General features: G+C 41.0%; 1 protein-coding gene across 1 annotated transcript in view; it reads right to left on the reverse strand.

Moving 5' to 3' along the window:
• Positions 1-12,718, reverse strand: part of wipf2b (WAS/WASL interacting protein family, member 2b) — a 43,708-nt gene extending 30,990 nt beyond the window's left edge. Inside the window, exon 1 of the mRNA XM_072561390.1 lies at positions 12,471-12,718. The gene's annotated coding sequence lies outside the window, so the exon portion shown is untranslated. The remainder of the gene's footprint in view (positions 1-12,470) is intronic.
• Positions 12,719-26,531: the final 13,813 nt, after the last annotated feature.

The raw sequence follows: 26,531 nt of genomic DNA on the forward strand, positions 1-26,531 counted from the left end.
TTTACCATTAATGTGAACCAAAAACACCGTCATGTTGTTGTGGGTCCCATGATAGTGGTCTCACTGTACAAAATAAAGCACAGATAGAGGAGGTTGGACATTTAGCAGTAAGTGCTAAATTAGCTCATTTTCAAATAGACAAAGTCTTTTCCCTGGGATCAGGGAGTCCAGAACTAGAGGGCATAGGTTTAGGGTGAGGGGGGAAAAGATATCAAAGAGACCTAAGGGACAACTTTTTCACACAAAGGGTGGTAAGTGTATGGAATGAGCTGCCAGAGGAAGTGGTGGAGGCAAGTACAATTGCAACATTTAAGAGGCATTTGGATGGGTATATGAATAGGAAGTCATGATTCGGAGATGCCAGTGTTGGACTGGGGTGTACAAAGTTAAAAATCACAAAACACCAGGTTATAGTCCAACAGGTTTATTTGGAAGCACGCTAACTTTCGGAGCGACGCTCCTTCATCAGGTGATTGTCACCTGATGAAGGAGCGTCGCTCCGAAAGCTAGTGTGCTTCCAATTAAACCTGTTGGACTATAACCTGGTGTTGTGTGATTTTTAAATGAATAGAAAGGGTTTGGAGGGATATGGGCCGGGTGCTGACAGGTGGGACTAGATTGGGTTGGGATATCTGGTTGGCTTGGACAGGTTGGACCGAAGGGTCTGTTTCCATGCTGTACATCTCTATGACTCTATAACTGTTGCACCATATCTAGACCATGTTCTTTAAGCTAAAGAAGTGAAAATAAGATCAGCTAAGGTTCCCACTCTTGACTGCTATCATGTGACTCATCGAAGTTACAGGTCTAAGTGCTGATTGAGAGGGACCAAGGTAGGCTTTGGATGCACTTCATTTGCTTCTCTCTCCACGATGAAATGATCAGCTGACATTTGCTGCCAAAACCCCATGTGTGAGGTACCAGGGGTCAACTATACAGCTGACTACTTTCAGGAGAGAACTGAAATTTGGAGGGCACTAAAGAGACAATATTTTAAAAAGCCATTGTTCAAGCACCAAGTTAGTAAATTAACATTCCTGTTAAAATCTTATCATTTTTAAGTTTTACAGCAGAGTTACCAATTAATATAAGAACAAAGGTGACAAAATGAGAAAAGCTGTCTAAAATTTTAATAACAGTTAAAGATTCCACCATTGTACTGAATTTGCAAACCAGGGACATCATGCCATTTTATAAATCTATGAATTTTTCAGCCAGTTTAAAAAAAGCAAAAATCTCTCATCTTTGGCACTGCACATTCCTATCTAAAATATGGATACTTTAAGGGTGCAAAACAACTAATTTTGGAAAATGCTGGAAATACTTTGCAGGTCTAGTAGCATCTATCAGTAGAAAAATAGTTAACCTTTCAGGTCAATGACCTTTCAAATCATTACATAGAGGTGCTAACTCTATCATTCTCTTTCCAAAAATGCTACCATTTCCAACATCTTCAGTATTTTGCTTTTGTAAATTTGTTCTAAGCTGCACACATACCTCCAATATCAATCCTTATGCTTTGCTTTACTCAAATACCCAACCGATTCTGACACCATGAAGAATTGTGACACTAACATTTTTCTGTATATTGTCATTAAAACGAACAGGCCTTTTATTTTCTAACCTAGACTTTAAAGATGCCCTCCTTGAAATAGAATATAGTTCAATAGAACATAGCGAAGATATACATGCAGACTACGTACAATTTCAACAAAATCAATCATGCTTGCTGTAATGTGTCTGACACAAAGCAGCACAAAACCAAATTGAGCACTGTACCAGATTACAATCTATGTAATGCCAAAGTAAATTAATACAAGATTATTCCTTGCAGGTTGGCCCTGACTCTGACGTTATACCCTTAATTTTAGCAACAGTGTCAAAATACTGATATTCCATATACAGTATAGATGTACTCAAAGTCTGCACATTTGCAACTGAAATCCATGCACACAGTTACCCAATAGTTTCCTATTCACATGACTCAGTATGAAATGTATTATCCCAAACAGAGAGGAGTGGCACTTGAACTTTAACAGTAATTCAGCTGTTGAGTCAAAGCAACCATTTCCCAAGTTGTTCACACATTACCTTGGAAATGATTAGGTAAGCAAAACTTCTGATAAATTCAATGTCACACGTAATAACCAGGAACTACCATTTTATATCCAGATAAAACACCATTTGCCAAATATGATAACACCACTGTAGTGTGAAACAATCAACAAGTTTTACATTTTAAGTTGACAAATTCTTCCTGCATCCAAAAGAAGTCAGAGATGCCATGTGGATTTCTTATTGTGAATGAACATCACTTCAGAGGACTATGTGATTCAGTGACTTATGGAATGCCTTTCACTTTTGGGACCTGCAGTCAAATCCAGCCTTCACTGACAATGCTGAAGTTCTCCTGATAATGAATAAAAGCTTCTTTGTAAGATGAGTTTGGTCAGTCTCACTCCCCCTCCTAGAGATCCTGTACAACTGTCACACATTATTTCATAACATCTAATACCTATACAATCATGATTTGTATTGCAAATTATTTCATGCTTTACAATTACAGGATTTTCTTCATAACAGCTCTTGCATAACTTCTGCAGTCTGACGGTTTAGTCTTAGTCTCTGATTCCACATTCTCGTCCCTATTTATCCTAAACAAAATAACAAATTACAAGTGGGCATAATAAAGTGATAACAGAGCAGACAGGAGCCAGATGTTAAGGCACAATAAATTTTTTCTCGCAGCCTTGGAAAATATCACACATCTAACCACCATTTCAGAGACAACAGATCAACGCTCAGTCTTGTAATAGCTGGACTTTTCTTGGTTCACATTTGGTTACCATTTTAAATGAAATTGATCTTCAGAGGAACGAATATACAGATATAGTGCAATTCTTCAAATCAGGATTTCAAAATGGTGTGTCTACTTCTGGATTTCTGCATCAATTTTCAGTTTTGGTTCACCAAGTTAACGGACAGGAAAGAGTAGTGCAGTATCTGATATGCTTTATGCATTCACAACTTTTTGCTAGAAAAGCTTTGATCCATCTGTACTGCACATCAACACTGCAGAGTCTTTTTGGTTAAATGATAACCATGAACTCTGGCAAAGCCACTCAACACTATCATTCCACTGTTGATCACCAGAAGGCACCCCAGAATAGTTCAGTCTCCATTCTACAGATCCTAATAATAACATGATTTAAATTCATCATGTAACAGATTGAGAGTCACTGCCAAGAAACTACAATTTAACATCCCAAAACTGTGTGTTTGAAAAATTTAATGAATTACACACCTGACTGCACATAATAGTGAAATTACTTTGCTTGGGCATTTGGTCGGTTTTAGTGCTACTCTCCTATGACCTGCAATCAATCGGCAACAAACTACAGCAGGCTGTCATTTTTATTTTAGAATAAAATTGTAAAAAGATTACACTTTATCCTATCACAAATCTGTACATCAGCATAAAGACAAATGCCAGGAAACCATAACGCCTAAGTAGCATTTTCTACCACACACTTAAAATAGGTGAACTAGATGTTATTGCAGATGATCATGAAGTTTTGCAACAAGACTTCAGTGTCTCAATGACTAATAATTGATTTCTTATTAGAAAGTGTGCTTGGTGAACATTACAAAGTACATATATACAATGCAATGTTTATTCATGTTTACAGTTTCACAAATACTGTCCCTATTTTCTATTGTAGAAGTCAAACGAATAAAAATTGGGAAAACCTTTTATATGAGTTTAACATATCAAGTGGTGCCTTTGCTCATCAAGTCATGGCAACTGCATGAAAACTATTAAGGAAATGTTCAGAATTTCTATCACTCGCTTCTATGCAAGTTGGTATAAACTACAATGGAACAATACACATTTCACACTCCATTGTTCAAGGGAGTATTACAGAATTGGCTAATCCCATTACCCGTGCTTTTGTAGTCCTAAAACACATTCACATTCGAGAGGATTAATGATCTCAAATTGTTGATCCATTCATTTTCACTTAAACTGGTCAGTTTAGCTTAATTTAAAATCCTACTAGTATAAAAATGATCCTTGAGATCAAGAAACAACTTGATGTGTGTGGTTGCATGAGTTTGAGAGAGGAAGAGCTGAAAATGTGTTGCTGGAAAAGCGCAGGTCAGGCAGCATCCAAGGAACAGGAGAATCGACGTTTCGGGCATCAGCAATTCTCCTGTTCCTTGGATGCTGCCTGACCTGCTGCGCTTTTCCAGCAACACATTTTCAGCTCTGATCTCCAGCATCTGCAGTCCTCACTTTCTCCTTTGAGAGAGGAAGAACCCAGATAAGGTAAAAAGTTCTATTCCTGTATTATGAAAACAAAGTTAAGGATCATTCCATACATTTCTGCAACTAATTAAAACGCACAGCAGCTAAACAGGAACCTGGTGTCAGAGTATATGTCATACAGTCAACTGTAGCCAGCATGAATGATGATCTTGGAGTTAAGGAAAGAAAACTGGGTAAAGACAAACCCCAGTGAGTCTATGTTACCCAAAACATACACGCTGAGCATATTCCAAAATAATAGCATGTGATATAGACACTTTATCACTTAACTGCCTGGTTTGTCCTTTATCAATGCATCAATAGTTTGATATTACTGCAATATAACACACTGAGTATCCATTACTCGTGGACCCAAACCCAAGACAGAAAAGTAAGGAATAGAAAGCATTCTCATTTGAAATATAAACGCTGAATGCGTTCATAGTAAGTGAATCATATATTTCAAGAATCAGTTAAATACATATATTTAATTTTCATCCCATTGATAATTTTAAAAAAATTATTCCCAGGACAAGAGCATTGCTGGCTCGGCAATTGCCCCTAATTGCCTGGAGGGGAGTTATGAGTCAGCCATATTGTTGTAGGTCTGGAATCACATGCAAGCCAGATCAGCTAAGGATGGCAGTTTCCTTCCATAAAGGACATCAGCGAACCAGATGGAATTTTTCCATGGCGGGATTTGAAACTAAGTCCCCAGAACATTATCTAGATCTCTGGATTGACAGTTTAGTAATAATACCACTAAGCCATCACCTCCCCTTACTGAGTATATATTTTATGTATAATTTGTATCTAATTGGTTCCAGTATGTGTTCAATTTATACTATTTTTTTAAAGAACAAGTCAATAAGGCAAGGGAGACTTATTAAAGATTACAAATAATGAATTGCTAGATACAAGCATAACAAAGTGCAATCTTTGATCTGGAATGTTTCAAGCTTTATTCTTGGTCTCTTGCTTTTCACAGAACTTTAACTTGCAAGTATAACTGAGCTTGCCGTTTAAATTTGTAGTGCCTTTTTCACATTGTCTCTGATTTTTACTTCAGATCCCACCTTTACTGAAAACAAGAATGCTGTTGACGTGAGCAAGAATTTTAATACGTTGGATAAACTTACAAAATACGGCCATCAATCGATTACAAGACCAATATAAATATAACCAATAGAATTAGACGTATTCTGAAAATGTTATAATGGCAAATAACTTACAGACAGGCACATGTATCTAAAGGCGCAATGGGAAATGTAAAGGATCACAACATTCTGGGCTGTGTAGGCTTGCAACTTACAAAAACCTTAAATGCAACCATGTAGTCATTATCCATTTGGAAACTAATGATTCAGAAAACCACATCAAATGTCCTCAGCTAACAACAAACAAAGCAGAATAAGTCATAGAGATGTACAGCATGGAAACAGACCCTTCCGTCCAAACCATCCATGCTGACCAGATATCCCAACCCAATCTAGTCCCACCTGCCAGCACATGGCCCATATCTTTCCAAACCCTTCCTATTCATATAACCATCCAAATGACTCTTAAATGTTGCAATTGTACCAACCTCCACCACCTCCTCTGGCAGCTCATTCCATACCCGTACCACCCTCTGTCTGAAAAGATTGTCCCTTAGGTCTCTTTTATATCTTTCCCCTCTCACCCTAAATCTATGCCCTCTAGTTCTGGATGCCCCGACCCCAGGGAAAAGACTTTGCCTATTTACCTTTTCCATGCCCCTTTGTAAACCTCTATAAGGTCACCCCTCAGCCTCCGACACTCCAGGGAAAACAGCCCCAGCCTGTTCAGCCTCTCCCTATAGCTCAAATCCTCCAACCCTAACAACATCCTTGAAAATCTTTTCAAAACCCTTTCATGTTTCACATGATAACTGCACTCCCATAAACATTCAGCTTTGCAGTCACATTTTTTCAAAATTAAAGTTAAAAAGAATTATTCTGAATTCTTCCCTTCCTTGAAAGCAGAGATGCACATTATGACATGGTTATAAGGACCCCAAATTATATCTTAATACTGTGTCTGCATAACCATTTTTAACAAGCAGGGCCAAATAATTTTTAAAAATTTTAATCGACTTGTTTGGCCATGTCTCTGCAGCCATCCCATCGTGAGTTGGGACATGAAACTGGGCATTCTGGCCCAGAGGCAGGAACACCACCACTGTATCATGAGAACCCCCTTAGGCCAAAGAATAAGTGTTAGTACGTTTAATTGGGAGTCAGCTTTGGGTAATGAACACAGGGGTGATGGATGAATAGAATCTGGTGCAAGCTGGGAGACAGGCAGAAGAGTTTTGAAAAACCTCAGGTTTGTGGAGCGTAAAAGCTCAGCAAGGAGTGCTAGAATAATCAAATATGAAGATCGTTGCAAATTAATACTATACTCAAGAGTGATGTGATTAAGTTCTGATAATTTGACACAAGTGGAGAGAAAGAAAAGCCACTCAGTTTTGTGGCTCTTCACTCACCTGCCCTGTCAATTTTGCTGCCTCAAGAGAAGTGCACATTACGATTCAATGTGCCAAGTACAATTCGAACCTCTAATTTTCACTTTCGGAGGCTCCTAAACATCCACTTGATGTATCTCGGTTTGGATACTGAATTGAGCTTTTACCGGTCACTAATTTGTGGCATTGAGTGTTAACAGAAACTCAGTAACAAACCAATCTTCTTAGAATTTCCATTACAATAACTGTTAATACACTATATGACCGTGTAATAAACATTTTATCAACACAACAGTCAAAATGTTTACAAACCAAAAGCCTGTTCCACACAACTATGTATTTAATAAGTATTAAATAGTAGAATAACTGCTGGAGAGTGCATAAAAACATAATTAAACCGGCAATCTCAGCCTAAAAGTACTGAGGTCTTCTACAGTACTTCCACCAGCCCATGTGAAAGTAGCTAGAATAACATAAGCCAGGAATAAAACCTGGAGAATTAATATGTCTCAGTTCCACAACACATTTACCACTGAGCTTCAATTAAATTGTAGCTAGTTCCCCGAGTGTATACAGGATACTGCGAACAGCAATCTCCTTGTGCATAGCACTCAAGACCTCTGCACTTGAATTGAAGTACTTTTAACTCATCCATTGCCTGAAATATTACTAATGTAGTCTTGCATTCAGCTAAGTCAAATAAAGTCTAAGGAGCACCAATAGTACTAATGGTCATGAGACTAAATAGTACATTGCCAATATTAATTACTTCCTTTAAATTTAATAATTCATATGATGTAGTCATGATTTGGAGGTGCCAGCGTTGGACTGGTGTGGACAAAGTTAAAAATCACACAACACCAGGTTACAGTCCAACAGGTTTGTATGGAAACACTAGCTTTCTAGGCGCTGCCTCTTCATCAGGTGGTTGTAGAGCAGGACCAGAAGACATAGAATTTATAGCAAAAGGGTTACAATGCCATAGAGTTGTAATAATACATCAAACAAACTTAAATTAAGTCTTGCATCTTTTAGGATGTGATATGCTGGTTTAGGCTCTTTAACATCTAAGTTCAAAAACTAATTTTAAGTTTCATTCTCAAGATGGCTGAGAATGTAACTTAAAAGGAGTTTTCGAATTTACATATTAAAGAGCCTAAACCAGTATATCCCATCCTAAAAGACGCAAGACAATCTAAGTTTGTTTAATGTATCATTACAACTTCGTGACACTCTAACCCTTTTGCTATAAATTCTGTCTCTTCTTGTCCTGCTGCACAACCACCAATGAAGAGGCAGCGCCCCGAAAGCTAGTGCTTCCAAATAAACCAGTTGGACTGTTACCTGGTGTTGTGAGATTTTTAACATATGATGTAGAGCACACAAATTGGTTCACTCGGGTCCATTAACGATCAGTTTTCTCAGTTCACATTTACAATGCTGGTAACTAGTTGAAGTTTGTGTTTACAAACTGTGGTCGTTAAGTACATTAAATAAACTTCAACCAGGAAAGCGAAGTAAAGTAATCCTTAACAAAATCATGTGACTGAAATCCAATTTGACTTAAACATGCTGTCAGTAAAAAGTGTGCTTAGGTATTAATGCAAGATGAACATAGTTTCTGTATTGAGACTGCGTTTTCTCAGACATCAGCAACCTAATTCTTCTCCTTCCAGCCTCACTTTCACTGGGTTCAGTTTTAATATAAGCAAAGGGCTCCACAGCTCCATAAGCTCAACTGGAATACAAAACTGTCACTTTGCAATTGCAAAAAGGCAGGGTTAGTGATCTTAAATGTTTTGCATGGCTACCTCTAGAATTCAACAGAGATCTCACCAAACATTCTCAAAGCTGTTGCTTATTTTTACTCAGCTTCCCCAAGCTGTAGAGTGAAGAAAAACTGATCTGACTTGAAGCTAATGCTTCCCTAATGTGCTACTGGTAGAAAGGCAGTGCACAAACTTGTAAATTCTAGTAGCGATTCCCAGTCTGAATTAGCTCACCTTGGTTGGAGTACTGACAGGTATGGTCATTGCACTCAGCCCCCTAGGCTAGGGAGGTGAAAATAAAATAAGCTGAAACTGCATATATGAATGTTGAGGAAGAATAAGATCATGCTCAGCTGAGAAGCTCCCTACGTTAACATAACCTTCCATCATTTACACTTGTATTAGCTGACCTATGTAATCATACACCAGAACATGTCAGTATCTTCAGTAGAGAAAACCAGATAATTCTTTTTCAAATCTTTACCTCATTTTGCACAAAGATGCTTCAGTATAGTTTTCAAGATTCTTGAGCACTTCTTGGACAACAAAGTTGGTGCCAACAGTATTGATACATGACATGTATTAGTACTGTTTGCCCAATGTCTGCCAGTTTTTATACTGGATTCATACAGCACTAGTATCCAAACTTTAAATAATTGTGTGTATGAGCACTGCAGTGCCAAAGTCATTGCAGACTAGCACATGCTGTAAAAACAAGGGAGTGAATTAACAGTGCACTCCCAGATTGCTCTCAATATTCAAATAATAATGTATGTACACTGTTTTGACAGGTTAGTTTTTATGGCGATGTAACGCAATCATACTTCTGATCCCCTTTTGTCTCCACATTGAGTTCAATGTGATGTAGGAAATCATTTCCTGTTCTTTCTGAAGCTACACCCTAACTTTTATTAGTTAATTTCCTCCAGTCCTCAATCCCTATTTTATACAGTGCCTCTAGTTTAGTCATATTTACTGTACTTGATAATTTCCAGTCACGAGTTTAGTTTCTCTCCTCCTCTTCCGAATGAGGTTGCTTACCCACTGGGTACTTCATCTCATCACCCATTTTTCATACGTGAGTCAAGACAGTAATTTCTTGGGCCATTTCATCCAACTACCATACATGCACTGTCCAACAAAGAGAACTAATCAGATATCTATCAGGGGGAGGAAACCTAGTTGAATTTCCTATTCCTAACCTAATTATAATATTTTTAATGGAATCCCAGCAAGTTCAACACATCGAGTCTGGTATCTTGGTGTACATATTTCAGTCGTAGGCCTCTTGAGAAAATGAACAAACAAAGTAGGCTTAGGTTTGTAGTTGAGCTTTGTTCATGGCAGAAAGAACAAAATTGTGGAAAAATGCAAGGGTCGTAATCACCTTAGACATGTGTCTCTCCAAGCCCTTTACAAGATAACTTGGATAAAACAGTTGACAACGATAACCCTGATGTGCAACGCTGGGTTTGGGTATTGAGATCAAGATATCTTGATTCTGTACAAACTGTTATGCATGTACTTTTCCATCAGACTCACGCAAACGTACAAAATATGTGACACCATTGCTAAAATGAGGATACTCAGGCTTGATATCACAATTGCTGGAAGACAGCCCTGGAGACTGGTTATGAGCATTGATGGAGGATCCATTTCCTAATGAAAATATTTCCTAATGAAAGGCTAGCAGTCACTTGCAAAGATCCAGCAGGAACAGCCATGCTGCTGCATTATGTGTAATAAAATAAAAACAATGCACACATACATTATAGCAAGTTGTGCTAATCACCATGGTGCTCATGAGTTATCCTTATTATCTGCTGTCTGCCTGCAAGTGCTGAAATCAGAGTTTCATAGTTTTCCAATGTCTAGTTTCTAACCATCTGAGAGTTAAGGCTAGTGGCAATGCAAACAGGATCTCTTAAACCTCAAGATGACAGAGAATTCTTTGAATGGTTGAAAGCAAGTCATTTCCAATTGACAAACTCTATTCTATTGCTAGTTAAGACGCCTGAGCCAGGCAGATACATAAACTTTCAGGGCACATCAACAACTGTCTACCCAGCTCGACACATTAATGGAACTTGGAATGGCAGACCTGTCACAATAGATTCAGAGTTATCCTTTTCAGCCGCAAATAAACCTGCAACTTAGAGATCTCACAAATTCAGAACTTTACATTGGGTAAATAGTTGCTATCTTGATTAATTTATCTGTTTAGATTGCTACTCTTCCCAATTTTAATCTTTGCCTTACTGTTATGTTATTGCTCATTTTCAATAAAACAAATTTTAACTGTTTGCTTTCTTCTGATATCTATACAAGAAATATTTTTCCTTTTTACTTATCAATTCAGTCTATCATCAAATAAAACTTATTCGGAGTACATTCATTATTTTTACTTACTTGGTAAATGGCGTTAGACTAGTGATGTACATGTTTTTTGACTGGCACAAACTTAATGACCAAAGGGTTTTTTTCTGAGTTGTAGATCTCTCTGACGTTAATCATTTGATCTCTGACTTGGTCATTTGATCACCTAGGCTATTGATATAGGAATGGTGCAATACACTAGACTGGAATCTGTTCCTTACGATTTCATTCAAGATACAGCTAGTTTAATTGTTGTCATATGTAATTCACCAGATGCATGTGGGTTTTTTGTTTACAAGTTGGATAGCTGCTAAATGAAAAGGTTTCATCGAAGAGGTATGCGAGCACAATTCTGCTTTGCCCTTTCCTTGATTTTCCATGTAATTATAATACCTGAACCTTACAGGATTGTTTAATATATCCACACCTACATAACTATTCTTTCCATTCTCTGCAAAACCTAATAGCTTAAAAACTAAATTTCACTCCAATAATTTAGACTCCAGTCAAGGTCAAACAAACAGTTTGAACTTCTGAAGTTCACATTTAGGAGACATTTAACATCTCCAAAGAAAGAAAACTAACAATGACATTTCTGTGTGTACTCCCAGATTTCAAAACAAACCATATAGGTGTATACCATATGGGAGTGTCAAACATACAGTTTTCTCAGTAATACGCAGCAGGGGAAAAAAAACCTGATGGCGAAGATGTTACAATTGCAAGGCCTCAGTAACACCTTCTGATAATTTCAAAGTCAAGATTGCCATCAAGCCAAAGCGTCTTCAGCAAAATGCACCGGATTTTATGAGGGATCCTACGTCCTAATCTGAATAACTCCCACCGAATTAGAAGAGTAAAAACGATCAACGTGTCAAACCAATCGCAAACAAGTCCGGCAGACCAAAGTGAGAGGGAAAACAGCACGTCTACCCCCAAAACGAGTGGGACTGGTTGGTACAGTGTGGGCTTGGTAAATCGAGGCCCCGTTGGTGACTCCCTCGCCCTCACCCTGCACTACCCTTTCAGCCACATTGGGAGGAAGCAGAGATCCCAGAAAGCAGGTGCCCAGCAAAATGAAATAAATCCCGGCAGCGCTGACCTTCCCCCCACCCCCCCAAGATTTTCATCATCTGCCTGTCCCTCCCTCACACAATCTTCTGGACTGATTCCCCTCCAATCCACCCCCCAATGAGGAGGGTCTTCTCCAGCCTGCTTCCCTTCCACCCCCCTTCCCCCCTGGGGCACTCTGTGTGCGTGCGTCTCAGTGACCCCAAACCCAAGGCCACTGCCCTCCTCGGCCTTGAGGCCCCATCCCCAGGTGACCAAAACAAAAAAAAAACAGATAAATCCCTCCGAATTCCACCCACCTGGATTCAGGATTTTGTTATTCTCTCAACCCTAGCTGCCTCCTTTTTATGTCCATAAATGTCCATGCTGGAACGCGGCTTTCAGGGATCCAGCACTAGGCCCCGGGTCCGGGGGCTGTGTTTCATGCTTCCCCCCCCCATTCTCTCCCGGTTTGCCTTACCTTTCTCTGCCCCCGAGCCGGTCACATACCCCGGTGTCGGTCCGGGGCTTGTGAGGGACGTGGCGGGTGGGAGTTAATTGGGCTTTCCGATCGGTGCCCGCCACTCCCCGGCCCGTCTCCTCTTCCCAAACTCCTCGGTTGCTGAAGCCGCTGCCAACTTTTTCCTCATCAACAAACCCGGAAATTTTCTCTCTCTCTCTCACACACAGACACCAGCGTCCCACAAAATGGCGGCCAAGGGGGAGGGGGGAATGAGAGACGGGGGACGGCATCGACGTGAGCGCGCACGTAGAGTGAGCGTTGGTCACGCATGACGTGCTCGCTCGCGCGAAACCGACAGCCCGGCCCCCGCCCCCGCCCCCTTCCGTGTCGGCGCTGAGCGCGACAGCGCCCTCTAAAACATCGGAGGAGGAATCGCAGGCCGCCCGAAGGAGATCGGCCGTTCGGCCCTTCGATCCGAACCTAGCAGTCATGGAGATGTCGAGTCCGGAAACAGACCCTTTGGTGCAACTCGTCCGTACCGACCAGATATCCTAAATTAATCTAGTCCCATTTGCCAGCACTTATCCCGCTAAACCCTTCCTATTCTTGTACCCATCCAGATGCCTTTTAAATGTTGTGGAGTTGGACTGGGGTGGACAAAATTTAAAATCATACAATGCCAGGTTAAAGTCCAACAGATTTATTTGAAAGTTCAAGCTTTGGGAGCAAGGAGCAGCACTCCGAAAACATGTACTTTCAAATAAACTTGTTAGACTATAACCTGTAGTTGTGTGATTTTAACTTTTAAATGTCACGATTGTACCAACTTCCACCACTTCTCTGGCAGTTCATTCCTACAAGCACCATCCTCTGTCTGAAAAAGTTACCCCTTAGGTCCCTTTTAAATCTTTCCTCTCTCACCCTAAACCTGCGCCCTCTAGTTCTCATACAGTACTGAAACCGATGCTTCAATCCAACAAATCCAAGCCGAACATAATCCCAAACAAAACTAGTCCCACCTGCCTGCTCCTGGCCCATTTCCCTCCAAATCTTTCCTATTCATGTATTTATCCAAATGTCTTAAACATTGTAATTGTACCCATATCCACCGCTTCCTCAGGAAGTTCACTCCACACGCGAACCATCCTTTGTGTAAAAAATTTGTCCCTCATGACTTTTTTAAAACTCTCTCCTCTCACCTTAAAAATGTGCCCTCTAGTCTGGAAATCCCCCATCCTGGGGAAAAGACAACAACCATTAAGTATGTATTCCTCATTATTTTATAAACTTCTGTGAGGTCATCTCTCAACCTCCTAAGCTCCAGTGAAAAAATCCCTGCCTTCCTTTCTTAATCAAACTTTCTCACTTGGCAGCATCCTGGTAAATCTCTTCTGAACCCTCTCCAGCTTAACAATATCTTTCCTATAACTGGGCAGCTGGACAGTCCTGAAGAAAGGTCACTGGACGCAAAATGTTAAATCTGATTTCTCTCCACAGATGCTGCCAAACCTGCTACGATTTTCCAGCAATTTCTTGTTTTGGTCCTGAACAAGGGTCACCAGACTAGAAACGTTAACTCTGTGTTTCTCTCCAGAAGATGGTCCCAGACCTGCTGAGTTGTTCCAACAATTTTTTTTGTTTTAGTCCATCATGCCAGCCTGCGCCAGCTCTGCAAACGAGTATCATTAATCACTGTCAGTTTTTCTGCCCCACTGACCCCCATACACTTGCACATTATTCTTATCCCACTAAATTATGCCAATGTCCCAATTGAACCTTTATCCCTGACACTCCCAGACAGTGCATTCCATACTTGAACTCCCTGAAAAATGTTTTCCTCGTATCAGCCTTGCTCTTTTTGCAAATTATTTTGTTCCCTTGTTTGAAATGAAAATGACAAAGAGTAAATTACAGCATAACCTCACTCACCCACCTCCTGAAGTGCTTCAACACAACATCAACCTGTACAGTGTACTTCAGGGGAATTTGTTTCAGAAAAAAGTAGATGAATTTTGAATCATAAAACCCCTACAGTGTGAGGCCCAACAACTCCATACCGATCCTCTGAAGAGTAACCCACCCAGACCCATCCCTCTACCCTACATTTCCCCCTGACTAATGCACCTAACCTACACATCTCTCAACATTATGGACAATTGAGCATAGCCATTTCACCTAACCTGCACATCTTTGGATTGTGGGAGGAAACCAGAGTACTTGGAGGAAACCCACACAGACACAGAGAGAATGTGCAAACTCCACACAGACCTGAGGTGGGAATCAAGCCTGGGTCCCTAGCGCTGTGAGGTAGCACTGAACCACTGTGCCGTGCCAGAGAATAAATATGTAAAGGGGCATTGGGAGAGAGTGTGAATATGGCATTGAAATAGAAGATCAACTATGATCATGTTGAATAAAGGAACAGACTCAGTGGGGTGAATGGCCTACCCTGCTCCTAATTTCTTTGTTTCATGATCATGGGCTATGCTGACTAATGGCATTTAACTGCAGTTAAGAAATTTGGAATTGAAAACTGGTCTCCGTAATGATGAGGAAGAAACGATGATTCACTGTGGTTAAAAACAAAAATTATCTGGTGCCTTTTGGGGAAGGAAATTTGTCATTCTTATACAAAGCAGAAATTGCTGTAAAGACTCAGCATGTTTGGCAGCAACAGTGGAGAGAAATCAGTTAACATTTTGAGTCCTTCTTCAGAACAGTATCATTCTTACCTGGTCTGCCATACATATGACTCCAGACCGACAGTGATGTGGTTGGCTCTGAAATGGTCTCTGAACCACTCAGTTTGAGGCATTAGGGATGGGCAGCAAGTAATGATGACTACGCCCATTGGAAGAATTTTGAAAAATGTATCATTACTATACTTGCATTTCAGTAGCCAACACACTGAGAACACAACTACAAATTCCATCACTGTAGTTGATAGAAGTTAAATTCAATTATTGAAAATCTGGAAATGAAAGCTAGTCTCAGTAATTGTGACCGTGAAACTATTATCTATGAAACTATCTTTGTAATAACTCAATCTTGGTGCAACGTCTGTGTTTAAGTTCATATTCCCTTTTGAAGCAATCAATGAAGATGTGGGAGTTCCTCAGAGCAACCTCATTTTAAGAGTTAAGTTTACCTTTCTGAGTCAATGTACCCACATCTCAGCTCTTATAATTGTTAGCCAATAACTGTCAACTTATTCTCAAGCAGAGTAAATTGTTAACATAAAATAAACTTGTATCAGGTTCTAATAAGCAATCAGGTAAAACTGCATGATCACTTAAAATGCTAACATCTTCCAGTTTAATGAGGTAGTCAAAGCCGAGAAATTTAATTCAACCAAAGATTTGCAACAATACATAAAAAAAGAAATTGTATTTAAGATGGAAAAAATAAATTTAGTAGAAATACATTGAGAAACTGCCATCCCTACCCGGCCTGGACTACATGTGATTCCAGACCCACAGCAATGTGGTTGACTCCTAACTGCCCTCAGGGCGATTAGAGATAGGTAATAAATCCTGACCCAGCCAGTGATGCCCTCATCTCTGTGAATGAATAAAAAAAAGCTCCAACATGAACGCAAGCCAGACACTAAACTCTCATCCATGTTTTCAAATTCCTTATGATTTCATTCTTCTTGTCTGTATAGCCTCCTGCATTGCCACACCTCTTGAAGATCTCTGCAACCCTCCAACTTTCATCTCTTGGTTTCCTGTCCTTTATGACTGTCCTTAAGGTGCATCTATTTGAACAAGTTTTTGACCACCAAAATTTCCTTGTAAAGCCCAGCATTTATTTGTGTCTGATTAAATTTTTAAGAACTGCTGTTTGGAGGTTTTACTACATCAAAGGCACTATATGACAGCAAGTTGTTGTTTTAGGAAGAAGTATTGTCGACCATTTCTTGTCAAATTTGTTCAATGCTCTTTAGTGCAAGCCTGAGTTTTAAACAGTCAAGGGAAAAAGTATTCCACTTACAGCAGATTATTATTCAGTGAACACTGCAGCACCCACACACGCAGGCAAAAGGAAATTAACAATCGCACTGGGGCATAAGCAGTATGTTATCTAACTCCCCTTCTCAGTTGCTAGCACAATTCAATATAGAGCCAGTTAATTCATTTCACTTTGGCTTGTTGATGGCTTTTCGTATGTATTATTTCAAAGGATATTGCTTGTTCACAATAGGAAATGTTTGTATGAGAAACCAGCTGATTTTGGAGAGAGTTTGGAGAAATTGGGGAGGGTGCTGAGGAAACAGTCGAATCTGCAGAGGAAGCAGGGTCACGACAAACAAGTGTCCCAGAGCACTGAAGCTGAAACAGGAAGTAAAAGCAGCGTGGGAAAATAAAAGCTGGAGCAGCGGGCTGCAACAGTGGGGTATTGGTATATAACAAGACAGAGTCCAGAGGAAGGAGGATAATTAGCCACAGAACAAGACATTTATTCATGATCCACTGCAATCACCACTGTACAATCCTGCTGGAGACAACGTGATTCTACACATAATCATGTTGTGCAGCACAACCAATATGTTGATTTGGATACATTCTCCACCTGCCTGGAATGAATGCAGCTCTAGCAACGTTCAAGAAATTCAACATCACTCAGGACAAAGCGGCTCACTTGATTGACACTCTATCCACCAGTTTGAACATTGACTCCCTCCACAACCAGAGGCAGCAGTGTATACCATCTACAAGGTGCACTATAGTTTCTGTGATCCTAAATTTCAATTTCAGGAATCAAACTTATAATATGAAGTGGCCAGGAAGGTGGAATTGAGGTCAAAGATCAACCATGAGCTTATTGAGTTTTGGAGCAGGCTTGAACGGCCATTCTTCTTCTCCTATTTTTTTTTTCTGTTCTTTTGATGTCCAACTTGGAAAGATCAAGCTGTGTTCCAGGATTTCAGCAAATAATTTAGGCTAATTCAGTTCAACTGAGTGGTTCAAAAATTCCACTTGACCATCAACCGCTGCACACTTTTTGTTTTTCTGAGATCTCCCAAAGTTTTCAGTCACCTTGAGCCTCTGGTCTGAAACAGCCTTCTCGATTTATTCAGGCAGCACCCTCATTTCTTTTCAATTGTTGGGCAGGATCAATTCTCTCACTGTCAATGAAGGTGTTTCACTGCTATGCAAATACAACTGCTGCAGGAAGTGTCCTTTGGAAGAGACATTAAGCCTAACTATGTTAACTGTGACTCGGCCGCCAACACACTCACCTGTAAGTCAGAAGGCTGTGGATTCAAGCTCCACTCCAAGGGGTGAGCATGAATTATAAGGTGACAGTACAGTGCAATATTGGCCACTGACAGGCAAGGATATTGATTCAAATTTGAATCATCAATTTATTTTCAGTTTGTTTTGCTTTCTCATATATCCCAAAATGTTTTCACATTCCTCTCAATGTTTTTGTTTCACCACACAGTGGCTCACAGCACCAGGGTCCCAGGTTCGATTCCAGCCTTGGGCAACTGTCTGTGTGGAGTTTGCACATTCTCCCTGCATCTGTGTGGTTTTCCTCCGGGTGCTCCGGTTTCCTCCCACAATCCAAAGATGTGCAGATCAGGTGAACTGGCCATGCTAAATTGCCCATAGTGTTAGGTGCATTAGTCAGAGAGAAATGGGTCTGGGTCTTTGGAGAGTCAGTGTGGACTGGTTGGGCCAAAGGGCCTGTTCACACTGTAGGGAATCTAATCTAATCTAAAAAAAATTACTCACGGTCTCCAAGATGTTGTGCAATCTCCTCCTTCGAGGCCAGCTAGCAATTTAACTAGTAATCAGATGCTTAACAATCTTCTCTGTACAGCTACTGTTGGTGCAAGCTTCAAGTCCTGATGTTGGGCCTCATGTGGTGTCATGACAGTATCTCTACTTATGGGCCAGAAAGCCCAGGATTGATTCCCGCCTGCTCCAAAGGTGTAAAATTTTTTTTAAAACTGCAGATACTGTAGATCAGAAGCAAAACCAGAAATAGCTGAAATGCTGAGCAGGTCTGGCAGCATCTGTGGAGAGAAATCAGAATTAACATTAATGTAGTTCTGAGGAAGGGTCACTCGATCCGAAACGTTAACTCTAAACTCTCTCCATAGAAGCTGCCAGACCTGCTGAATGTTTCCAACCAGTTCTGTTTTCGTTTCTGCTCCAAAGGTGTGTCTTTTTTAATTCATTCATGGAATATGGGTGTCGCTGACTAGGCCAGCATTTATTGCCTGGACAGCAGTAAGAGTGAACTACATTGTAGGCCAGACCAGGTAAGGATGGCCAGGTTCCTTCTCTATTAGTGACCATATATGCCATAATATTGACATTCCTAATGAAGGGCTTTTGCCCAAAATGTCGATTTTCCTGCTCCTCGGATGCTGCCTGATCTGCTGTGCTTTTCTAGCACCACTTTAATCTAGACTCTGGTTTCCAGTATCTACAGTCCTCACTTTTGCCATAATATTGGGCAGCTCAGTGGTTCGGTGGCTATCACTGCTGCCTCACAGTGGCAAGGAATTGGGTCCGATTCCACCTTCAGGTGACTGTCTGTATGGAGTTTGTATTTCTCTCCATGTCTCTGTGGGTTTCCTTGGGGTGCTCCAGTTTACTCCCGTAGTCCAAAGGTCTGCAGATTAGGTGGATTGGCCATGCTAAATTGTCCATTGTGCCCAGGGATGTATAGGTAAGGGGATTAGACATGGGAACTAGTGTGACAGGGATTGGGCCTGTAGGTCTAGGTGGAATGGTCTTCAGAGGGTTGGTGTGAACTTGATGGGCCAACAGGCCTGCTTCCACATTGCAAGGATTCTATGATTCTATGTTTTCACAATATGTCTGAACTGGTTGATTAAAACTATCTCTAAGAATGGGGTTAGGGGAGGTGATGGTATAATGGTAATACCATTGGACTAGTAATCCAGACCCCATGGTAATGTTGTGGAGGCATAGGTTTGATTCCTACCATGGCGGATGGTGAAATTTGAAAGGTTCTTGTGGTGCAATGGTAGGTACCTCTAAACCCGAAGACCTGGATTCAAGTGCTACCCAAGATGCTCCATGGGATATCTGAACAGCCTGATTAACCACAACTCAATCCTGGGGTTATGCTGAATAGCCTCCCACTTGAGTATATTATTTTATAATCTAGAAGCTTTAGAAATTCAAACTTTGTTCACCTGATTAGTGTTTCTTACCTCCTACAAATCTACAGATTGCTAAAGCTCTAGCTCAATATCAGCAGACTACTGCTGCTAATTAATTTCATCTTCCATTCAATTCACCCATTGCCTAGGTGTCCAGCAACCCTGGGTCATTATCCAGATTTAGTCAATAAAGAGAAAAAACATCCAGCTCACTGTTCTATAAATAACTGCGAGTAATAAGCAGCTCCCTTGATCATGATTCACAGCAAAATCAGAAACCATTCTTCTCAAGAGCTTTCACAGTATTCCTGAAATAACAAAATCCTGCACAATGTGCACAACGTGACAAAGAAACTGCAGCCACATAAAATCTTTCCTCCGGTGAGCTTTAGATAATTTTCCTCTGAAGGATTTATCATTCCCGAAAAAAATTGCTGATGATAGAAAGGAGAAAACTGATTTATGGATTCAGGATTGTTTAGTTGGTGTTTAATTCTTTTTATTAGACTTGAGTTCTTTCTTCCATTATGAAATCTTCTAACACCACGCTCGAAATCTCTATCCTGCCTTGTAATGTATAAAAATGAAAGGCTGCACCAGTTGTTTTCTCAACTTGTGGCTGTTGTGGGATGTGAACAGTCTCTGTGGTTCTATTTTAATTTCTAAGAACACCATGTTTCTCACAGTTTCATGCAGTTGGATCCTTTCCTTTGATTATAATAGGCTGGTCGCTCAGTGTGTGAAGAGTAACACAATACCACAGGACATATTATAGAAAGCAACTGGGAGGGCACAGCAACAAGAATAATGCCAAAGAGTGGGAGTGGAGTGAACTGTTAGCAAAGCTAAACAAAGCTTTAACTCTCTTCAGGTTGGAGAGACGATAGTTCAAGAAAAGCAATGCGGAAGTAAATAAAACCTCGAGACACCTAGATTTGATACATTCTGAATATTACTTTTAAATAATGATGGATAGCAGGAACAGAAGTTATAAACACAAACCAACAAACAGCAATTTCGAGTCAGTTACCAAAAAAAATCTAGTACATCTGGAGAGTGATATATGTCTGGAGTAATGCATGAAACTGGGAAGGAGAGATGCAGAATTTAAGGGTTATTGAAATGTTGGATATTGAGCTGGAAAGAATGAATGGTCTTGGGTTTAGCAATATTTTATATTCAATCATATGATTTGCTCAAGCAAATTTAGTCAATTTTTCATCTGTTTTATGCTTGCTTATTTGTAATTCTGCAAACCTTTCACAGTTGATGACCTGCTTAGAGTCCTAGTCCGATTGGGAGCACCACGAGATGGGATGCTCCCTCTGGTGCTTTTCTCATCCTCCCTGCAGCAGTGATGTTTTGTTTCCACATGGATGCCCGCCTACAATGCCATGGCTGAAATCATTAGCTCAAAGTACAAGGGAATCACAAGGGGCATGAATCTATGCCCCTTCATTCAGTGCATTGAATCACTGGCTTTTTCAAAAATGAGGCTGGACAACAAGTGCATTATTACTCCTATTGTCGTGTGCTTTTCTTTCCTTAAGGAATTAACTTTTTGCTAGATTTTGATTCAGCTAGCAGTGAATAACCTTGAGTACTCACCCAGTTAGCCAGTACTTCAAAAGTAAGATCATCAAGTTATTCAACTACAGTTACATCACAGAATGTCAGATCCTGTTTTCATGGAGGAGAAAGTGAGGACTGCAGATGCTGGAGATCAGAGTCAAGAGTGTGGTACTGGTCAGGCAGCAGGTCAGGCAGCATCCGAGGAGCAGGAGAATCAATGGTTTGTGGGCAGGGCTGGGGCTGAGAGATAAATGGGACGGGGATGGAGTTGGGGGTATGGTAGCTGAGAATGCAATAGGTAGGTGAAGGCGAGGGAGAAGATGATAGGTTGGAGAGGTTAGTGGAGAGGATAGATGGGAAAGGTGATTGACAGGTCAGGAGAGTGGTGCCGAGATGGAGGCTTAGGATTGAGATAATGTGGGGGGAAGGCAAATGAGGAAACTGTTGAAATCCACATTGATCCCATGTGGTTGCAGTGTCCCAAGGTGGAATATGAGGCATTCTTCCTCCAGGTGTCAGGTGGTAATGGTATAGTGATGGAGGGAGCCCAGAACCTGCATGTCTTTGATGGAGTGGGATGGGGAGTTGAAATGTTCAGCCACAGGGCGATGGGGTTGAGTGGTGCGGGTGTCCCAGAGATCTTCTCTGAAAAAATCCACAAGTAGGTGTCCTGCCTCCCCGGTGTAGAGGAAACCACATCTGGTGCAACAGATGAGTAGATAACATTGGTGAAAGTGCAGGTAAATTTCTGTTGGACATGGAAGAATCCTTTGGGACTTTGGATGGAGGTAAGGAGAGTGGTGTGGGCACTGGTTTTGCACTTCCTGCGGTGGCAGGGGAAACTGCCAGGAGTGGGGTGTGGGCTGGTTGGGCCGAGGACCTGACAAGAGAAGCGAGGAGGGTGGGGTGGTTTGTTGGTGGTGGAGATGGCAGTGAATGATGTGATGTAGGTGAAGGTTGGTGGGGTAGAAGGTGAGGACCAGTGGGTTCTGTCCTAGTTGCATTGGGAGGGGTGGGGTTCAATGGCGGTGGTGCAGGAAATGGAGGAAATGCACTGAAGTGCATCATCAACCACTTGGGAAGGGAAATTGCAATCTTGGAAGAAGGAGGCTATCTGCGATTGTCTAAGGTGGAATTGGTCATCCTGGGAACAGATGTGGTGGACGCAGACGAATTGGGAAAAAGGATGGCTTTTTTACAGGAGTCAGGGTGGGAGGAGGTGCAGTCTAGATAGCTGTGGGAATCAGTGGGCTTATAGTAGATGTCCGTGGTTAGTCAGTCGCTGGAGATGGAGATAGAGAGGTCCAGGAAGGAGAGGGAGATGTCTGAGATGGTCTAGGTGAATTTGAGGTTGGGATGAAAGATGTTGGTGAAGTTGATGAACTGTTCAACCTCCTCATGGGAGCATGAGGTAGTGCCGATACAGTCATTGATATAGTGGAGGAATAGGTGGAGGGTGGTGCCAGTGTAACTGCAGAAGATGGATTGTTCCACGTACCCGACAAAGAGTCAGGCATAGCTGGGTCCCATGTGGGTGCCCATGGCAACCCCTTTGTTTCGGAGGAAATGGGAGGATTGGAAGGAAAAGTTGTTAAGGATGAAGACCAGTTCGGCCAGGTGGATTAGGGTGTTGGTGGAAGGATAGCGATTGGGACAGCGTGAGAGGAAGAAATGGAGGGCTTGGAGGCCTTCGTCATCGTGGCTGGATGTGTACAGGGACTGGGTTAACATGGTGAAGATGAGGCATTATGGGCTGGAGGAACTCAACACCGCCCTCCTGACCTGACCATCACCTTTCCTATCTATCCACTCCACCCACCCTCTCTGAACTCTCACCTTCTCCCTCACCTATCACATTCTCAGCTACCTTTCCCCCAACCCCTCCACCATCCCATTTATCTCTCAGCCCCTGGGCCCACAAGCCTTATTCCTGATGAAGGACTTATGCCTGAAATGTCGATTCTCCTGCTCCTCGGATGCTGCCTGACCTGCTGTGCTTTTCCAGCACCACACGCTCGACTCTGATGCTGTTTTCATCCCACATACATTATGGAGGACTTTACACTTCTTTAATCTAGGGGCACTAAGAACCTTAACTTAATCCTATCTTGACAACTGACTGAGGGATTGGACCTGAGATCTTCCTAGGCTGTTTATTTAAGCTCCACACTGGATTCACATTCCAATGTAAATCTTGATGCTGGATATTGAAAGCTTATCAGAAGTCAAGAAAGTCTCAAAGCTGTGAACACTCAAACACTGAATTTGAATTTTCATAAAATCAGGGCAAGAAACATAAGTCACAAAACCCTGAAATAAAATGTGGATAGGAACATTAAATGAGTGCTATGTTGTTGCAAGTGAAAAGGTTTAAACTTCTGCTAAAAATGTCTGTCTGAAATTTCTCTCACTGCCAAGTTAAATCCTTGTTTGCATTATTCCAATCTTATTGTGTTCATGTCCTGGACTGTTTATGCAATACTCATTCATTCATGTGTGCAATGGTTCATTGCCTCCTGATGCGTCATACTGAGCCATTTTCCTTGACAGTTTTTGCTTTTTGCTTTTTGGGAGTGGGTACAAGAGGTGAGGTACTAAGGCTACTTCAGCCAAAGCAACAATTGAATCTGAACTTGTTGGTGTTATTTGAACAATGCATTAGCTGACTGAGCAAATCAATCCCACAAAGTGAAATGAAATGAAAGTGATTGAAGCAGATAAAGACAGAAAGTCAGACAGCATAGGTAGCAGGGCAGAGGCAAGTAAAGCACGGCAAGGTAACTCATTGGAAGGGACAGGGAAAAGGCATATAAATAATCACTTCAATACTTTAAATCATGCCAAAAAAAGCACAATTTAAATAATCTAATTTGTTGTTCCAACTTAATCTTGTTCTTATAAGTTAAAATTCATAGCATATTGGACAAAACTGTATAATTGGGCCCCAAGCTTCGCAAAAAGGACAACTCACTGCCGTATTAATTTTTACATTTTTTTCACATTTGCATTTTGTTTCTTTCTTGTTCTCTCACACTTCCATATTTATGGATTGAAATGCATTGAACTGAATGAGTTCATATGGATATGAAGAATTAAACTCAGCACATATAGTTAAACAGTATTTATTTCAGTAAATGTGTCAATTATTCACACAATAAGTGCTAAATAACCACACTGAGTCTGAAGTCTTATTCCATTAGGTTTTAGTTGTGATTGAAGATTTTAAAAAATGAAAAATTATAAATTACGACTTTCTTACATCCCCTTTTCAGTCTGTTTTTCCACCCTCCTAATTTAATCTTTTTCATTCTCTTTATTTCTTGATATATGCCTGATTTGACATTGAATTCACACCCACTCTAATTTACATTTCTTTCTTATCACTCATGCTATTAATTTCACAGTCCTTCAATTTCATTGGTTAAGGATATATACAATTGTTTGCACTGCTCATTTAAATTTGAGGTCAATTATTTCTCACTGTGCCATTGTCAGCTTGGACTTCCAAAAATTTGCTATGGAGCGATTGTCAGATTCTAAACAAGTAATGAAAATTCTAATGAAGTGCAGATGCTATTAGATGCCCTGTAACAGCAAAATCATAGTCCCAAGTGTCACCCATACTTCAATTGTATTGCTGTCTTACAATTCATTGATTTGTTCTATTTACAGTTTGCAGTAGCCTGTCAGATGAATAAGCTGCAAGCACAAAGCTCCAGGACAACATTTTAGGTACTTTGAAAATATTTTATTAGTTGTATAGCACTTAGTGTTGTAGTCCTTTAGAATTTTTCATTGCTGCATGTCAAATGTGTGAGCTGACAATGGCACTTTGTGACATCCTGAAGTTGTGAAAGGTATTTTATATATGCAATACTTCCTTGTACACTACATCTGTAAAAAGATAATGCCTTGCCTTTGCTATATCACCTGAAGTAAAATAATGCATGATGGATAAAGGAGGGAAAATGAAGTTTGGCTTTATTCTCTCGTCAGGTCCACACCGCCCACCAACCCAACCTCCACTCCCGGCACCTTCCCCTGCAACCGCAAGAAATGCAAAACTTGCGCCCACACCTCCCACCTCCAAGGCCCCAAGGGACACTTCCATATCCGCCACAAATTCACCTGCACCTCCACACACATCATCTATTGCATCCGCTGCACCCGATGTGGCCTCCTCTATATTGGGGAGACAGGCCACCTACTTGCGGAACGTTTCAGAGAACACCTCTGGGACACCCGGACCAACCAACCCAACCACCCCGTAGCTCAACACTTCAAGTCCCCCTCCAACTCCACCAAGGACATACAGGTCCTTGGACTCCTCCATTGCCAGACCATGGCAACACGACAGTTGGAGGAAGAGTGCCTCATCTTCCGCCTGGGAACCCTCCAACCACAAGGGATGAACTCAGATTTCTCCAGTTTCCTCATTTCCCCTCCCCCCACCTTGTCCCAGTCAAATCCCTCGAACTCAGCACCGCCTTCCTAACCTGCAATCTTCTTCCTGACCTCTCCGCCCCCACCCCACTCCGGCCTATCACCCTCACCTTGACCTCCCTCCACCTATCGCATTCCCAACGCCCCTCCCCCAAGTCCCTCCTCCCTACCTTTTATCTTAGCCTGCTGGACACACTTTCCTCATTCCTGAAGAAGGGCTGATGCCCGAAACGTCGATTCGCCTGTTCCTTGGATGCTGCCTGACCTGCTGCGCTTTTCCAGCAACACATTTTCAGCTTTATTCCCATATGTATATTTTATTGACAAAAATTTCTAAGCATACATTACAAATTTCATTTGAAAATTTCATTAAATGCAATAAAATTCATCTTGTCCCCATACAATGTGATCCATTTAGTTGCCTCAGTATGATAGTAACAGGATGAATATTTACAATATACATTCTGGTTCAAGACTAAAAAGCAACTAATTTCACTTTGAAATTTACACCACATGCAATAAAATAATAAACTTAGTTCCATTCAGCATGCACCAATCTGATGTGCATTGATACAATACTCTTGATAACCATAATGTACATTCAATGTTCGCAGACAGCACTAAGGGTTCTCCACAGTTTCCAACACTATGATTTAAAGGCCTCAGACAGTGACCTTTTCCCATGTTACCTCCAGGGAGCTGCCCCAGGCTTTGGTGAGTACCTCAGCATGTTATTCTGAACTTTGGAATGTGGCACTATGTACACTTGGATGAGGACATTTTTTTTGCATTGGAAAACCATATTTTAGGCAGGCCAAAGAGCATTTTTCACTGAATAGATGGTCCTTTGGCTTCAGTTGATACTTGTCTCAGTATACATCCCTGCAGCACATAGTCATGCGTCATGCATCATAGAA

Source organism: Chiloscyllium punctatum, chromosome 42 (assembly GCF_047496795.1).
Source record: "Chiloscyllium punctatum isolate Juve2018m chromosome 42, sChiPun1.3, whole genome shotgun sequence".
NCBI classification, from domain to species: domain Eukaryota; kingdom Metazoa; phylum Chordata; class Chondrichthyes; order Orectolobiformes; family Hemiscylliidae; genus Chiloscyllium; species Chiloscyllium punctatum.